The sequence below is a fragment of the Trachypithecus francoisi genome, unplaced genomic scaffold (genome assembly GCF_009764315.1).
Source record: "Trachypithecus francoisi isolate TF-2019V2 unplaced genomic scaffold, Tfra_2.0 Lachesis_group1, whole genome shotgun sequence".
Taxonomy (NCBI): Eukaryota; Metazoa; Chordata; class Mammalia; order Primates; family Cercopithecidae; genus Trachypithecus; species Trachypithecus francoisi.
In genome coordinates this window covers 182591124-182610890 of record NW_022681454.1, presented here as the reverse complement: position 1 = coordinate 182610890, position 19767 = coordinate 182591124, and positions in this window count along the sequence as shown.

Sequence of the window (19767 nt, the reverse complement as noted above, 5' to 3'; positions counted from 1 at the left end):
TGTGTAAATTAAATAGTTACAACAGCTCTGTTTTAAAAACAAAAGAAAGCACAAAATTTGTGTTGAGAAATACATTTGATAGTGACTTATTTATCTATATCTTATTTATACAGACATACAGACAGGATATAGAAACAGATTAGAGTTTGCTTGAAACAATCCTACTGGTCTGTCTCTATCATGAGGGCCTCCAGCAGCACTCGGGAGTTGCTATGCTGTGTGTGTTCTTAAGTCTGTTCTGCCTCTAGAGTTGATTGAAACGAATACGATTTATTGCTGAGTGCTATCATACTCTCAAGTCAGAATTCCTCTACAAACCACCCATCCATAGAGTGTTGCTCTCAACAAAGCCAACACCAGACACATTTCAAAATCATTGATTAGCTCCTGGAAATTTGGTGCCTCACCATAATACACTTTAAAGTTTTACTTTTAAATCCAAACCTTAAAAACACTACTTAAAGACTAGTTGAAAATAAATGTATTTATAATTAGAGAATAAGTATAGTTACCTTTACAGTATGCCATAAGTGAAGTTCTAGAGACACTACTAATTGTACATGATAAAAGCGATACAGCTAGCATAGCCTGGACATCCATCTCTCTAGGATGAGGGTGAAGTGTTACTTAGTAGAAGCCAGAGAAGAACTTCTCATGTGGTCATGACTGGGTGAGTTCTCTTATGTCACCCTGCTTTTATGCCACAACCCTTTAACTCCACTCTGATTTATGAATATTTGAGTTAAATTTATTTCCTTGAATCAGAACAAGTATACTAACTGCTAACAATTCGGCCCTCTGTCTAGAGTCTTTTATAGCTCGTCATTTAAATAACGGAGATGATCTGTCCCAGATAATCTTAATCCACCTAATTCAACTGTCTTATCTTCCTGCATTTTGTTGTATCATTATACAGCTCTATACTGCAGGCAAGGTTGGTGAGAATGAGCATACAAAGAGGACACAAAAATATACTCCATTTACAAATGTCTGTGGATATTGTTTCACGCTTTAGCGAGAAAAAATTTAATGAATTTTTGCAGTTCAAAGAGGAGAAAAACTATCTTCCAGAAATCAGTACTGATATTAGATGGGGTCAGATGTCAGAGGGTGGTAACTCTGGGTACGGGTAGGGGTCAGTGGAGACCCATAGTGATGTCGTGTACGGCACATTCTCTAGAAGCAGCGTTCATATGAGCCTGATGGGTTTGTGACCTTAGTCATAGAACTCTTAGTGTATCTATCTATCCACACACATACACACACATATGTGTGTGTATACACATATATTATATATATTCTGAGTTTCTCCAAACGGAAAGGTAAGTATTGTTGGGTTGGTTGTGTTTGATGGAGAAACACGTTCCTGGAATAGGAAACCAAAGAAAGAGAGAGAGATCTACCAAAGCATGAAGACAGTGTGTGTGCACGGGGCTGTGTGAGAGGGAGACAATGTGCAGTGAACACTAGAACTGGAGGAATGAACTGAACTCTGCCATTCTTTTGTACATTATCTACAACTTCAGGTAGACTCATGTCTGGAATATTTGGGAACAGAAAATTCTCCAGTTGAAACATTTATATTTTCCATAATAATCTGTGATTGTTTTGCCTAGATGTATCCTCATGGGCTGCTCTCATTGGTCCTAGCATAAAAGCAGTAAAATAGAGGATAATGCATTGTTGAGAACATAAACTCTGTGGTTCATTCAATGGTCTGAGTGTCAGCTCCACCACTGTGTGCCTGTGTCCCCTTACGCACATTACTTAAACTCCCAAGATTCAGTTTTTCCCATCTTGAAGATATGAATAATAATAATATCTCTGACAAAGTGTTGTTGAAAGAAAAAAATTCCAAAGAATTATTTAATAAAATGCTCAGTAAATCGTAAGTATGCAGAGCATGTTAGCTACACCTTTTTCATAGTGGGCAGAAAGTTCTAGTCCTGTACATTTTGGGGACATACCATCTCTAACATCCTTATATAAAAAATGGAGGAATAGAATTACATGATATTCTAACCGCGATCCTTTTGTGGTTAGCACTAAATGAAACTATGATTTTCAAATTTTGTAATTGATAGAGAGATAAGCACAATATTTTATAGTTTAACATTTACAACGTAAATGCCATGGGAATGGCTATGCTGTGTTCTTGTACTATTCAGAAGTTTCACATACATTCCATAATATTCTGCTTCTACATTCTTGATCTTTGATAAAAAAAAAAAAAGAAAAAGTATTGCTTCTTATGCATAACAAAACAGAAAAATCAGTTTATACTGTTTTACAACAAGCTGCTGGAATACATAATTTGTTCACATAAAAGACATAAAATGCTCACTCACTATTGTCTATGTTGTCTTTTCATTTTATTACAGTTTTATTGCATGATATTCATCCTACTACAGAATTATAATTGTCCATAATTAATATTTTCTTAGATTGTATTCACTTGAGTTGATGTAACTTTGTAGGTATCAGTCTATATACAAATATAATATCACGAGTTTAGACACTATTATAATTCATAATCTCTTTTAGCAAGGCCTTCTCCAATGTTCCTGTTATAAATGCTCAATATCTTGTTCATTTTTGTGATATCTCTTGAGAAGCTATCCATTCCCTAGGCTCTTGGTATCAGAAGAGCGATGAATGAATGATGGTATGAAATGGTGAATGTCAGAAGTTGGCTAAGTAATGATAAGGAATATGCTCTATGAAACAACAGTGAATTTTGAAAGTCAGATCCAATTTGTATCTATTTTCTTCACTATTTTACACATGAGATGAGTTATGGATTTGTGAAAAAAACCTTAAAGAAATCAAATCTATGTAAAATATTACAAAATACGAAATTATTTTTGAAGTTCATAAACTTCACAGACTGAGACAAATATCCTTAAACCATTTATATTAACAAGCATTGAATGCAGCAATTCTGTACCACAACATGATATTCCAAATTAAACTTCTGCATCGCAAATGACCTTTATAGCAGTTTTACAGTTCATAAATTCTGTACAACGTGGCTCTGTGGAGTGGTTTTAATAAATCTTGATTGTGCTATAAACCTTAGTATGCACACTTGAAATGGCATTTCCAGTCTTAACAACACAAATGCAGGAATGGATCTTCGCTGCCATATGGAGTATTTGCCATAGAGTCTATCAAATAGTAAGCATGATTTCAGTAATAAGAAGAAAGCTCAAGTTATTTATCATTGACACAGGATAAACAAATTGAGGCCTATTATTTACAGATATTTGGAACAGGTTCAAGAGTCTTAAAGAAAGCTTGCCTACCTTTGGCAAAAGCTAATTCTGTTAATTTTATGAAAATATGAAACTATGTGATGCAGAAAGAGAAGAGTATGTTAAGATATGAATGTCTTCACTCCTTATAGCATGTACATTTCTCTACCCAGCACATTGGTTATGTTTGACTGATGGACTCCAAGTCATTCTATTCCTTCTATCATAATTTTATCTGCCTGGAAGCTTAAGTTTGTGATTATATTTGGAGAAATTTACGAAAATCTCTGTGTTGGCTAAAGACAGCCTATTATTCTACATTGTGCCCTTTGAGATCAAGATAATAGTGTCAACTGAAAGCAAATAAAACTGCTGAAATTTAACTAAATATCAGCTTTACCACTGTGCTCATTATACTGTTTTTTTTTTTTTTTTTTTTTTGAGGCGGAGTCTGGCTCTGTCGCCCGGACTGGAGTGCAGTGGCCAGATTTCAGCTCACTGCAAGCTCCGCCTCCCGGGTTTCCGCCATTCTCCTGCCTCAGCCTCCCGAGCAGCTGGGACTACAGGCGCCCGCCACCTCGCCCGGCTAGTTTTTGTATTTTTAGTAGAGACGGGGTTTCACCGTGTTAGCCAGGATGGTCTCGATCTCCTGACCTCGTGATCCGCCCGTCTCGGCCTCCCAAAGTGCTGGGATTACAGGCTTGAGCCACCGCGCCCGGCCTTTATACTGTTTTATAAAACTAGAACAATCAGGAGTCTAAACAAATATTATTTGTAGTTTTCAGATGATACTGAAGATGTTAATATAGAGAAGATAATTTTTCAAATGAACTAAAAGGAAAAAGGCAAAGGACTTGGATTCTGTATTTCTTTCCCTTATATTTCCTGCACATCCCCCATATTATTTCAATGTTCCTTTCCCAGACTTCAATTATAGAGATTGTCAGCTTTCTGGATATAGTTTTTATGTCCTTTATCCCTTATGTGCCTCTTTTCTTTCACCTTTTACCTAACAAAATTCTTAAATTTAATCCTTTTGTCTAACTAATCTTCTCTTCCGGATTGTCCATTCTAGTATTTACTGCATCTGTTGGACTTTAAAAAATAAAGATTTTAACTTCCAAATTACGTGATGGCTTCTTCATTCTGGGGAACGTATACTGTTTTATATCCTTGAAGACACACAGCACTTATTGACACTTTTTCTCAAGTCCCTATTGACTTTACTTGTTTCACTGGGTCTTAGTCCTTCTTAGTCCTTGAGATGGGCAACTTTTTTGTGCTATTGGTTTGCTTTTTTGTTGTCGTTTTGTTTTTAATTTTTATTTTTGTGGGTACATAGTAGGTGTATATACTTATGGTGTACATGAGGTGTTTTGATAAGGATAATAATCACACCAGGGCACTTGGAACGTCCATCGCCTCAAGTGGTGTTGGTTTTCTTCCAATGTTGTGTATTTGGGGTTGCCTACTCATATTCGTATGACAATTTCTTTACAGCTTTCTATTACATTTACTTAAGTCTAAACTGGTAACTGGGTCCTGTGCTGGAGAGATCCTGCCCTTTCTGTGACCAGCAATTACCTGGGGAATCGTCCTGGTCTCTGCTCCAGCTCCGCGTGTGCGTTATAACCAGAGGGTGACCCCAGCTCCGCGTGCGCGTTATAACCAGAGGGTGACCCCAGCTCCGCGTGTGTGTTATAACCAGAGGGTGACCCCAGTTCCGCGTGTGTGTTATAACCAGAGGGTGACCCCAGTTCCGCGTGCGCGTTATAACCAGAGGGTGACCCCAGCTCCGCGTGCGCATTATAACCAGAGGGTGACCCCAGCTCCGCGTGCGCATTATAACCAGAGGGTGACCCCAGTTCCTCGTGCGCGTTATAACCAGAGGGTGACCCCAGTTCCGCGTGTGCGTTATAACCAGAGGGTGACCCCAGCTCCGCGTGTGTCTTATAACCAGAGGGTGACTCCAGCTCCGCGTGTGTCTTATAACCAGAGGGTGACTCCAGCTCCGCGTGTCTTATAACCAGAGGGTGACTCCAGCTCCGCGTGTGTGTTATAACCAGAGGGTGACTCCAGCTCCGCGTGTCTTATAACCAGGGGGTGACCTCAGCTCCGCGTGCGCGTTATAACGAGAGGGTGACTCCAGCTCTGCGTGTGTCTTATAACCAGAGGGTGACTCCAGCTCCGCGTGCGCGTTATAACCAGAGGGTGACCCCAGTTCCGCGTGTGTGTTATAAACAGAGGATGACTCCAGCTCCGCGTGTGTCTTATAACCAGAGGGTGACTGCACCGCTATTTGCTGCTTGGCGTGAATGCTCTTACCAGTGCTCACTTGTATCCTTTTCCATGTAAGTCAGATGACTCAGCTTCTCTAAATTTAGCTCCCCTTAATCAAGATACATTTCCCGTGGTCCTTCCCACTACTTTCAGCCATGGAGTCTGGACCTTCAGTTACTCACACACCAGCACTAGCTTTAAAAATAGCTTTCTTCGGCCTGGCGCGGTGGCTCACGCCTGTAATCCCAGCACTTTGGGAGGCCGAGGCGGGTGCATCACGAGGTCAGGAGATCGAGACCATCCTGGCTAACACGGTGAAACCCCGTCTCTACTAAAAACACAAAAAATCAGCCGGGCGAGGTGGCGGCTCCTGTGGTCCCAGCTACTCTGGAGGCTGAGGCAGGAGAATGGCGGGAACCCGGGAGGCGGAGCTTGCAGTGAGCTGAGATCCGGCCACTGCACTCCAGGCCGGGCGACAGAGCGAGACTCTGTCTCAAAAATAAATAAATAAATAAATAAATAAATAAATAATAAAAATAGCTTTCTTCAGCATTCGTTTTAGATAGTTATTACTTCTGATTTTATTTCTAACTAGATTTGATCCCTGTGCATTTTCTACCTTTCAAAGACCCTATAAAATGTCTATGCCTTAATGACACTATTTATTATTTTCCCACTCTGCACTGGATTTGCCATATTAACACTTATCTTTTTTGTCATATTGTGGAATGTGAGGCAAGGAGATATATGACCCTATCTTAATCCAAAGTATTAATTACTTTACAAACCAGCTTATTAGGATAGTAATCTTGATATCACAGATTAGTATAGTAACCTTGTAATCTAACATTTTATTTACTTATTTATTTATTTTTATTTATAATTGAGACAGAGTCTCACTCTGTCACCCAGGCTGGAGTGCAGTGGCTGGATCTTGGCTCATTGCAAACTCTACCTCCTGGTTCAAGCAATTCTCCTGCCTCAGCCTTCTGAGTAGCTGGGATTACAGGTGACGGCTATCATGCCTGGCTAATTTTTGAATTTTTAGTAGAGAGGGGTTTCACCAATTTGGCCAGGCTGATCTCAAACTCCTGACCTCAAGTGATCCACCCGCCTCAGCCTCCCAAAGTGCTGGGATTACAAGCGCGAGCCACTGCACCGGACCTAAAATAGCATTTTGAAACCAGAGATCTTTTATTTTTTACTAAATACTATGAAAACAAAGAAAGAGAAAAATAAAAGGTCTCTGAACATGATATGTGTGCTCACTTAATATGGGGCATTTGAGGAGCAGGTGGCAAAGTGAGCTTCATAGAAAACAATTTGACATTAAATATCATGCAGAAAACCTTGACTTTATTTTACACTTAATTATTATTTATGTACAACATTTGTCTACACACTGGTATTTGAGAAGTGAGCCTGTATCAAGGAAGATATTGGAAGCAGTTTCATTATATAGTACAATTATTTATGAATGCCAGTTAAAATGTTCTCCTATTGAAGAATATTTGACTCATGAAAATGTTAGATTAATTAAAATACATAAGATTTGTGGTATCAAAATTAGGGGATCCATTTCTTTGCACTGTTAAATCATTTAAAGCACTTTTCAATAACTTTACTGTTAGTCTGAGTAGCAAATTAATTCAGTGCTAGTTATATCTAAATGACTTCTCCAATGTAGAAATAAGAAGGTCAGTGAGGCGCATGATGATTTTAATGATATTTGCATTATGAGGAAAGGGAAGCCTGCTAATATATAATAGCCAAAAGATGTCAAGTGGCAAAATTGGGCAAATTATTCTGGAATTGCTTAGAGAAAAATGATTTATTTGTATTGGTACGACATATTACCTTCCTTATCAAGCCACTGCAATCTAGGAAGCTTCTTGAGAGATTGAGTTATGCATAATATAGATTTATAATTTCTTTGTTTACTACCAGAGACCCTGAGTCATCGTAGAAAATAAAGGTGTTCAAATTCAACAGATTCTCATTTCTAAATCCATCTTCTCTGAGGAGGTGCAGGCCTAGAGCAGAGATCTTGCAATTTCTTGTTCCACATTAAGGGAGCATGGTGTGTCCCTGTTTCTGAAAGTGGGTTGTGCAATTCCTAGTGTATGAATATTTGTATGGTAGTGATGATGATCCAGTCTCTTACACACAATGTCCAGGTTATGTGGTTCCCAGTCACTCTTCATGATCCATGAATGAGGGAGCCACATGAGCTGAGGTTTCTCAGGAAACTGTTAATAAGAAAAGTGCCCAGCTGGGCCCCAGGTGACAACGACGTACCTCCCAGGACACATCATAGCACAGCAACTGAAGGTATTGTGATCTCCGGGATCCATCTGAGACTCCATTGGCACGTGTGGCTCGTAGATGAAGCAAGGTTTACCATTTTGGTTCACAACTTTCCTGTTTCCGTCTTTTAAGTACAGAGGGAGTCCCAAGTTTCTTCATTTGATTTAAACTCCAAATTTAAAAGAGAGAAGTTTCTGTCCTTTGTCATAACAAAAACAAATTCATAAGCCATGAACAAGGTGAGCTAATCCAGAACTGAAGCTATTCACGACCAGCGCCTCAGGTGGCTACCCTGGCATTTCATCTGCAATTGGATGTAGAGTCAAAACTGCCATGATGACTGCATTACATAAGCATCTCTTTCTAACTGCACCTGAACAGAATAATCCGAATTAGGTGCAAAGAGTTTCTTAAATGTAAAATAGCTTCTTAATTGCTTGTAGTTGATATCCCAAGAAAAGATAAAGGATCATCTGTGATGCACTTTCATTCTATAGAGGAAGAAACACTGCACGAGGAGGACCGAGTAACTGCAGTGGAGCGGCTGCCTACGGTAATGCTTCTCAAACTAGAAATCTGGAATTACCTAAGGCTCTTTAAAGCAACGATGCCTGGAACTGACTCCCAGACATTCTGATATTTTTGGTATACAATGTGCGTAGAGCCTAAGAATTTTAGACACTCCGTAGATAATTCTAGTGTGCAGCAAAGACCAGGGACAACTGGTGTAAGCCACTATCAACATGAATTTTCAGCTGTTCCACTTTCTCGTTGGTAAAAGAGTCACTCACAGATTCCTGCTTTGTGGGATTGGAGTGATTATATAAAGACACTATGTGAATGGACTCGGAAAGGGATAAACTTACATTTAAAGACAAACATTTAATAGTTTTTAACACTCTGAAAATGTTAAAATTTTCTAGATGAGTTTGCAATTCTCGTCACGGAGAATTATTGACAAATTTAAATTCTTTAAAACATTGGAGTTGAAACTGTGATTCAAAACATGTTTCTCCCGATAGTGTTCTTATATTCGGATATTAAGCTATGACTTTCTGACTTATGCAGCAGGGCACAGCAGGGCTCACGCAGGTGGGCCGTCAGAGGCTGGCGGGTTCTCTTTGAATCACTTCGACATCTTAGGCAAATCTGTTAATATTTTTATGCCTCACTGGTTTAGAAAATACAGATTGTAATAGATGCCCTGACTGTCTCCCAAGTGTATGGGGATAATCAAATGTGCTAACAGATGAAAGCCCTTTAAGGAGTAAACTTACTATTAACCTTTTACAAAAGTGAAAATCAGCAGCAGTTCCAAGCTGTGAGACAGGCAGCAGTGTGACGAACAAGAACGAGCTGAAAATGAGTGTTCTTTCTCTTCCTCTTTTTTTCTCCTTAAAGGTAGAGTTATGAAAAAAATGGACAGTTATCTCCTATTAAACAACTCAGCAACTGATTTATTTATATTCTTTTCTCTACTATTATAAACGTAGAAAGCACTTTATAATTTAAATTTTTAAAATTAAATTAAACATTAGAATATGCCTTCCAGAATGATAATTGTTTGATCTTTGACACGACAAGTCATGTGGTCTTTCTGGTTCTTTGCTCGCCCTTTATATGAACATATGGTCTTTGCTGTCACTGCCATGCTGTCACATTCAAATTCAAGTACCTAATTGATAATATGATATAAAATAAAAATGACTAAATATTAATGCTGATTGTAGTAGTGATATTTATATATTTTGAATTAAGAAAAATAGAAAAATTATCTGGCAAGCCAAATGAGAAATGAATTGAAATGAGAAATGTCTATTAAAATAAGTACAGGCCGGGTGCAGTGGCTCACACCTGTAATCCCAACACTTTGGGAGGTCGATGTGGGCAGATTGCTTGAGCCCAGAAAGTTCAAGACCACCCTGGGCAACATAGGGAAATCCCATCTCTACAAAACATACAAAAATTAGCCGAGCATGCTGGTGTGCATCTGTAGTCCCAGCTACTCGGGAGGCTGAGATGGGAGGATTCCTTGGGCCTGGGAGACAAAAGTTGCAGTGAGCTGAGACTGCACCACTGCACTCCAGCCTGGATGACTGAGTGAGACCCTGTCTCAAACTAAATACATAAATACATAACATAAGCATAAATGTGAGTGTGAGTTTGGCATGGATCTGAAAATCCATGGTCCATTATGCTCAATATTGGAGGACGTTTAGGGAATCAGTCTAAAGTCCCTTCACACAGTGACTATTTGTCAACATTGATGAACAATTTTCTGATTTTCTTTTCTAGGTTCAATCCACTGATTTTATCTTTTAGAGGCTGTTTCACTATCACTGTCACTGCCTGATTTTAATACAATGAACAGCAAATCACTCAACTAAGAGTTTCTGATTTTACGCACTATTTTAAATATTTTCTGCAAATAAAAATGCATATATATGATGCATATATGTATAAATACACATATTCATATCCCAGTCTTTACTGTAATGCAACAACAATCATAAAATTCTTTTTAATACGGTTTGTTATTAATGTAAGGAGTGCACTGCTACCTTATGCTAAAATTGATATCCACTATTTCTCATATTTTAGTGGCTTAAAACTACAAGTGTTTTATTTTCACAATATCTTGAGCAGGATTTTGCACAAGGCCTGACAAAGCAATCCTTGTCCCGTGGTGTTGACCAGGATGGCCCTGGGATCTTCAGCAGGTGTGGCCTCCTCGGGAGGGTCCAGCACAGCACTGATTGCTTGTCAGAGGTCTTCACAGGAGGGCTGAAAGGCAGGGCTCAGATGGGACAATCCACCCGAACACTAACATGGGACCCCATCAAAGGGCGTTCTTGTAGTTGGACTTCTTACATGTCAGTCGTCAGGGGTCCCAGGAAGAATATTCCAAAATTTGCGTTTGGGGTTTTTATTCTTGTTTTTGCATGTTACCAACAGATTATTGTACTTTCCCTGCTATTCTTACGATACATGTATTTTGGACTTCAACTTTCTTTAGCATCTTGGTCTTAAGCTGTAGATTCCATTTTCCAGATCATTTTAATTCTATTTTCCCTCGACTTTCTATCTCTTTTTATTTACTCTCAAGTCTATGCCAAGGAGTAATATTTTCTAAATAAATGTGGATTGTTCCAGAAACTTCCACTAAATAAGTTCAAATGCAAATGAAATGACTTCAAAAGCAAATATGTCCTTCTATAATTGCCCTATCTACATTCAATGCCAAAAGTCGGCCGATATTCAACAAGCATTTTTAGGCTTCACCATACGCATAATTGGTTGTGCTCTTAGGAGAATTCAAAAAAGGTAGAAGAAATGGTTCCTACATTTTTGTAATGTATAATCTATTGCAAGAAATCAGACAAACATGCAAAAAACAATAGAACTTATTTCTAGTAATAAAGAAAAATGTACAATTTATGCATCAGTGCTATAAAGCACAAAACCAAATGAATAGTTTCAGTAGCAAGAGGAGAAGACAGTCTTGCAGGAGAGGCCCCTGAGCCAGGTACTGACTGAATGCTGGCTAAGTGTGACAGAGAAGAGGGTGTGAACACGCAGCAAGAATTTGAAAGGGAAGAAAGGTGTCTGGGTTATGGCCAAAAATAACGTGATTAATAGTGATAAGAACAATGTTTCTGCAGTGAGTAAGTGAAATAAACTGCATAGCAGAAGGTTAAGGGACTTATATGGTAAAAGAAAGATCAAATTTACCTTATTTTCATGTGAATTCAAGTAATTTGTTACCTGTCCTTCCATCTGTCTTTATCTCAAGGGAAAAAGAATCATATCTGAACAAAAATGCATAAGGTCAGGCGCGGTGGTTCACACCTATAATCCCAGCACTTTGGGAGACTGAGGCAGAGACCACCCTGGCCAACATGGTGAAACCCCATATCTACTAAAAATACAAAAATTAGCTAGGCGTGGTGGTGGGTGCCTGTAGTCCCAGCTACTCAGGAGGCTGAGGCAGGAGAATCTCTTGAACCCGGGAGGCAGAGCTTGCAGTGAGCCAAGATCGTGCCACTGCACTCCAGCCTGGGAGAGAGAGCAAGACTCCGTCTCAAAAAAAAAATTAGCTGGGAGTGGTGGTGGGTGCCTGTATCCCCAACTATTCAGGAGGCTGAGGCAGGAGAACTGCTTGAACCCGAGAGGCAGAGGTTGTAGTGAGCCGAGATTGCACTCCATCCTGTGCAACAGAGCAAGACTCCATCTCAATGAATAAATAAATAAATAAATAAATAATATATATACACATACACACACAATTTTATATATAGTATACATATATAGTGTATATATAGACACTCGTGTGTGTACACAGTTGTGTATGTAATTGTGTATATATACACACACTTGTATGTGTGTATATGGTGTATGTATGTGTATATATGTATAATCATATATTTGTATTTGTATTTGTAGGAGATATATGTGTGTGTGTGTGTGTGTGTGTATACACACACACATATCCCAGAGAACCTGGCTCAGAGGCCTCTGCCCAAGAGTAATTCTTGCTTGCTCTCTTGCTACACAAGCTATTTGGTTTTGTATTTTACAGCACGGATGCATACATTGTACATTTTTCTTTATTACCAGAAATGACTTCTATTATGTTTTGCGTATTTGTCTGACTTCAACATATTACATCTAGCTTATGAATATGTATACATACATTGTGTGTACACATCAGTGTTAATTTCCTGGCATTAACTATCATGTTGTTTGACCTGAGAGAAATTGTAACCAGAGGAAGTTGTGTACAAGACACATAGGAACTCTGTATTATTTGTGTGGCTTATTTTGGGTCTTACATTATTTTAAAATGAAAAGTTGTATTTTGAAAATAAGAAAGTTTGCCTTTTCCTGAGTATGGATGTAGGTAACCAAAATGCATTGGAAAGAAAATAAAACTGACCGGGTGCGGTGGCTCATGCCTGTAATCCCAGCACTTTGGGAGGCCGAGACGGGCAGATCACGAGGTCAGGAGATCGAGACCATCCTGGCTAACACGGTGAAACCCCGTCTCTACTGAAAAATACAAAAAAACTACCCGGGCGTGGTGGCGGCGCCTGTAGTCCCAGCTCCTCGGGAGGCTGAGGCAGGAGAATGGCGGGAGCCCGGGAGGCGGAGCTTGCAGTGAGCTGAGATCGCGCCACTCACTCCAGCCTGGGAGACAGAGGAGATTCTGTCTCAAAAAAACAAAAGAAAAGAAAATAAAACTAAAGATTATTTACTTGATAATAGATCTTAACTGAAGATACTATAACTAAAAAGCTGTCTTTTAATTTGAGTAAAGATTATACTCTGTAAGCAGAAGCTTCATTCAAGCCATAATTAAGTTCCTAAAGAAGAGTCAGAAAAGTCTATGTAGATTTTTAAAAAACAATTCACTTCTGTGCATACATGCAATTTGGGTCAATGTAATATTTTACTGATATGATAAACAAGGGATATTTTTACATATGTTTATAATTACTATATCTTCTTTTATAATACTTAACATATAAACAGAGATCTCCTACTCCTATTTTATCTGGTGCCTAAAAATTATATTGAACTATCTGGAAAGTGGAATGAACTTCAGGATCTTATTTTTATGATTCTATAAATACATTTCTGTTGTTAGGAAACATGCTGATTTCTGCTTTCTTTGGCATTTTGTGTTTGCTTCCTTACAGAGTAACCAATCTTACTACATTTTAAATTTAGGAAACAGAATTTGATTTTTAGCAAAGGTGACATATTTATGAGTTGTTTTGTTGTTTTCTACCTAAGTTGGCATTTTTTAAAGGCCTAAAATAATCACTTGGACTTTAAGAGCTAAATCAAAGCACTTATTTATGCACTTCTTAGAATTAGACCACTCTTGTAAATGGCTGTTAAATGGGCTGTTTGCCTAAAATTCTTACTATCTTTGCATCTCCCAGCAACTTTTATCTTCAAATCTGCTAGTGTTCTAGAAGTCTTTATTTCATTATCCACTATCCCCAAAGCTCTTCTACAATATTAGAAAAATGTTTCCCTCCTAAATCTTTCTTCATTCATTTCTCAATTGAAAATGTTAAGACACAAAAATAAGAAGTGATTTTCTTAGAACACTTCTCATTTTCTGCAAGAGCAGGTTATTGTGAGAGCATTAAGGCCCTGTTAGCCTATTCAAAAGAGAGAAAAAGGCATATAATACATGTTATGTGCCTTCTAACCAGAGACCAAAAATCCTGAAAGAGTTTTTCCACAGAAGAATATATGCATCCCTGAGATATTGTGAGTCTTGTTCCAGACCACTGCAGTAAACACATATCACAATAAAGCAAGTCACACAATGTTTTTGGTTTTTCAATGTGTATAAATATCATAGTTACATTATACTGTAGTCTATGAAGTATACAAAAAACATTATGTCTAAAAAATGTACATATGTTAATTTAAAAATGCTTTCTTGCTAGAAAGTGCTAATCATCACCTGGGCCTTCAGCGAATCATAATCTTTTTGCTGTCAGAGGGAGAGTCTTTTCTCATTATTGATGCATGCTGACTGATCAGGTTGATGGTTGCTGAAGGTGGGGGTGACTGTAGCAATTCCTTAAAATAAGACAACAATACAATTTGCCACACTGGATGACTCTTCTTTCCTGAATGATTTCTCTGTAGCATGTGATGCTATTAGAAAGCATTTTCCCCGTTGTAGAATTTCCTTCAAAATTGGAGCAATCTTCTCAAACCTTGTCACTGCTTTATCAACTCAGTGTGTGGAATATTCTAAATCATTTGCTGTCATTTCAACAATGTTCACAGCATCTTCACCACGGGAAGATTCTATCTCAAGCAACCACTTTCTTTACTCACTTACAAGAAGCGACTCCTTATCTGTTCGCGTTTTCTCATGAGATTGCAAATTTCAGTCACATCTTTAGGCTCCACTGAGAAATCTAATTCTCTTGCTATTTCTACCACACGTGCGTTATTTCCTGCACAGAAGTCTTAACCCCTCAAAATCATCCGTGAGCGTTGAAATCACTTCTTCTAAACTCCTTTTAATGTCGACATTTTGACCTCCTTCCATGATTCCATGAATCACAAATGTTCTTAATGGCATCTAGAATGGCAAATCCTTTCTATAAGGTTTTCAATTTACTTTGTCCAGATCTGTCAAAGAAATCACTATCTATGACAGCTATAGTCTTATGAAATATGTTTCTTAAATAATAAGACTTGAAATTAGAAATTACTCCTTGATCCATGGGCTGCAGAATGTATGTTGTGTTAGCAGGCGTGAGAACATTAATCTCCTAATACATCTCCATGGGGCTGTCATGGCTGTTGGGTGGCTTGGTGCATTGTCAATGAGTAGTAATATTTTTTTAAATATCTTTTTTCTGAGAAGTAGGTCTCAAGAGTGGACTTAAAATATTTAATAAACCATGCTGTAAACAGGAGTGCTGTCATTTGGGCTTTGCTGTTTCATTTATGGAGCATCAGTAGAGAAGATTTTAGCACAATTCATGAGGGCCTTAGGATTTTTGGAAGAGTAAATTAACACTGGCTTCAATGTAAAGTTGCCAGCTGTTTTAACTCCTAACAAGAAAGTCAGCCTGCTCTTTGAAGCTTTGAGTCAGGCATTGAGTTTTCCTCCCTACCTCTGAGAATCCTAGATGGTTTCTTCTTCCAATAGAAGGCTGTTTTAGAAGGCTGTTTGAGTTATCTACACTGAAAACCTCGTTTAATATGGCCATCTTCCACAATGATCTTAGCCAAATCTTCTGGATAGCTTGCTGTGACTTCTACATCATCACCTGCCACTTCACCTTGCATTTTATGTTGTGAAGGTTGCTTATTTCCTTAAACCCCAGGAACCAACCTCTGCTATACTGGAACTTTTCCTCTGCAGATTCCTCACCTCTCTCAGTCTTCATAGAATTGAAGAGAATTAGAGCCTTGCTCTGGATTCGGCTTTGCCTTATGGTAAAACTGTGACTGGCTTAATGTGCTATTGAGATCACTCAAACTTTCTCCATATCAGCAATAAGATGTTTTGCTTTCTTTTATTTTTTTGAGATGGAATCTCACCCTGTTGCCCAGGTTCAAAGGCAGTGGTGCGATCTCAGCTCACTGCAACCTCTGTCTCCCTGGTTCAAGGGATTCTCCTGCCTCAGCCTCCCCAGTGGCTGGGACTACGGGTGTCTGCCACCATACCCAGATATTTTTTGTATTTTCAGTAAAGACCAGGTTTCGCCATGTTGGCCAGGCTGGTTGGTCTTTAACTCCTTTCCTCAGGTGATCCACCTGCCTCAGCCTCCCAAAGTTCTGGGATTACAGGCATGAGCCACTGTGCCCGGCCAGGATGTTTTGCTTTCTTATCATTCATGGGTTCATTGGAGTAGCACTTTTAATTTCCTTAAAGAACTTTTCCTTTCCATTCACAACTTGACTAACAGTTTGGTACAAGAGGCCCAGCTTTTGGTCTGTTTCAGCTTTCAACATGCCTTCCTCACTAAGCTTCATCATTTCTAGCTTCTGATTTGAAAATCAGATGTGCAACTCTTCCTTTTATTTAAACATTTAGTGGCCTTTGTGAGGTTATTAATTGGCCTGATTTTAATATGACTGTGTGTCAGGGAATAAAAGGGCCTGCGGAGAGGGAGGGAGGCCGAGGAATGCCGGTCACTGGAGCAGTCAGAACACACACAGCATTTACCAGTGAAGTTTGCCATCTTATATGTACATGGTTTACTGTGCCCCAAAACAATTAGAAAAGTCACAGCAAAAATCGTTCATCACGGATCATCATAACAGATATAATAATGACAAAAATAGTTTGAAGTATGGAGAGAATTACCAAAGTATGATACAGAGACAGAAAGTGACCACATGTGAAAGACAACAACAACAATAACAACTGTGCCAGTGGACTTGCTCAACACACAATTGCCATAAACCTTCACTCCATAAAACATGCAGCATCTGTGAACAGCAGTGCAGCATCCATGAAATGTGGTGCAGTGTCTGGGAATCTGTGAAGTGTAGTGTCAGTGAAGTGAAGAGCAGCGTCTGTGAAGGGAGATGCAGCATCTGTGAAAGGAGATACAGCATCAGTGCAGTGAGATGCAGCATCTGTGCAGTGAGGTGCAGTGTCCGTGAAGTGCAGTGCAGCGTCTGTGCAGTGAGATGCAGCGTCTGCGCAGTGAGATGCAGCATCTGTGCAGTGAGATGCAACATCTGTGAAGTGCAGTGCAGCATCTGTGCAGTGAGATGCAGCATCTGTGCAGTGAGATGCAGTGTCTGTGCAGTGAGATGCAGCATCTGTGCAGTGAGGTGCAGCATCTGTGAATCTGTGAACGGCAGCGTCTGTGAAGTGAGGAGCAGCATCAGTGATGTGAGGAGCAGCGTCCGTGGTGTGAGATGCAGCATCTGCGAAGTGAGATGCAGCGTCTGTGATGTGAGGTGCTGTGTCTGTGAAGTGAGGTGCAGCGTCTGTGAAGTGAGATGCAGCATCTGTGAAGTGAGATGCAGGGTCTGTGATGTGAGATGCAGCATCTGTGAAGTGAGATGCAGGGTCTGTGATGTGAGATGCAGCGTCTGTGAAGTGAGATGCAGTGTCCATGCAGGGAGATGCAGCATCTGTGAAGTGAGAAGCAGCATCTGTGAAGTGAGGAGCAGTGTCTGTGAAGTGCAGTACAGTGAAGAACAGTACAGCAGGGTATGCCTGCAGTGTTACAGAGGAGATCTGAGCCACCCTAAAGCTCAGGAATAATGAGGGCCTTTTACATAAGCCACAAAGCAAAGGAAGAATAGAGCAGATCCTTAATGAATTTATTTAATGAATATTTATATGTCCTAGGTATTGTTTGGGGCCACTGAGTTTTACTGATTGTAGTTCTTGGATAGTATCTTTATTGTAATGTCTATTTGAGATAAAGGATGCTACTGAAAATCCATTCATTCTTTAATCAACATTTATGGAGTGTATACTGTGTAGCCAACACTGTATAATAGGAATATAATGTCAAATACTTGAGTAGGTAAGGGCGTATGTCTTGAAGTCAGATTTCTTGTTTTTAAATTCTGTCTCTGCCACTTAGTGTGTAGTCTTGGTTAAGTTTTTGTTTTGATTTTCTATCCCTCATTTTATTGATCTGTAAAGAGAGCATAATCAGAAGGGCCTCTTCTTATTAGTTTACTTGTGAGTCTTAAGTAAAGTCCTCTGTGTTACCTGTATCGTGAAACCATAGTCTCACTCTCAGGAGAAAATAGTGTAATGATAGCACTGTGTAGAGGGTGCAATGTAAGAGGAGGTAAAAACCAAGGTGGATACATGCAGAGAAGTCTTTGCATGGTCTTGACTCTAGAACTGAGTTTGAAGGAAGATAAGAACTTGTTAGATGAAGTGATCTGAGAATAGGTACAAGTGGCCACCAAGACCAGTCTCTGTGAACACTCAGAGGCAGAAATCATGCCAAAAAATTGCAGACTGGCAGGAAACTCTGTTTTGCTGGAGAAAGCATACATGTGGAGGGTGTGAAAGGAGATAACAGTGGAGAGGTCTGAGCAAATTTAGGCTGCCTTCAAGAAGACAGGAGTTTCCCATGAAGAAAATTGACTGATACAGATTTGTGTTGTAGAAAAGTCTGTCTGTCTGTCAGCAACTGGGAAGGTGAAGGGGAGGTGTCATACCAGATGCAATAAAATTGGTTAGTGGGATTTAGCCATTGTTTTAATGAGTGGTGAAGGTAAGGGGAATGTGGAGAGAGAGAACTTTTTGGAAGTTGGTTACATAGGTGGGACATATGGATGTGACTATGAAGAGACAGAGTCAAAACTGGGCCAGAAGTCCTAAATCTGAGCAACCTGTGGGATGTGCACATCAATATGACCTGGGGACATTTGGGTATGAGGGTCTGAATTTCAACAAAATGTACTAAGCTAGAGGTATAGATTTTGGAATCTTCAACAATTAAGTGGCCATTGTGGCCAAGTGAAAGCATTAGAAGTCTAAAGATAGAGCTGTGGCCAACATTCATAGTTAAAGAAAGACTTGAGAAGCTCAGTGATGTAAGAAGTGTCAAGAAAATATCACTAAAAAAGTGTTTGAGAAGCACAGTACTAGTCATCAGTGTTAAATATGCTTCTGGTGAGGGGTTGAGGAAGTTTCCGATCGTGACAGAGGGTGAAGAAAAGTAGGCATCACATAGCAAGAGAGGTTGCAAGACAGAAAGGGAGAGAGAGAAGAGAGGCACTGGGATGCTTTCCACAATCAATGTCAGGAAAACTAATAGAGCAAGAGGTCACTCATTATCACAAGGGTGGCACCAAGCCCTTCCTGAGGAATCTGCCCTATGACCCAAACACCTCCCGCCAGGCCCCACCTCTGACACAGGGGATCACACTTCAGTGTGAGATCTGGGGGGAAGACATATCCAAGCTATACTAGATAAGAATGTATGTAACTTTTTTCACAAGACCCCGATGGGACTCCAGACACAGACTGAGCTACTTTGGGACTTAGCCCCTCTCTGGCAGCTCTAAAATTAGAAGCTTAGAGACAGTATTTGGCACTTTATAAAAGGCATCTTCAGTGATGTTCCTGCTAGAGGATTATGGACAGACAATTGCAGCAACAAGGGAATGGTTGAAGGTAAGATAGATTCATCCAAATGAGACACCGCCACACCAAATGGGGAAGGAATTCAAGGTCCTTTGTCCTTTTATCTACTGAAAGTGCTTTTTCAGATGAGCACAATTCTTCGCCTGAAAGCTAGGCCGCAATCGTGGCATGAGCAGCCGCCCTGATCCTGAGACACTCACCTCTTCCCTGTCCCCAAACCACAGCCAGCAGACAGTGGACCCCCTTCCACACCAGCACAGTGGCCCATCTCGACAGTGGACCCCCTTCCACACCAGCACCGTG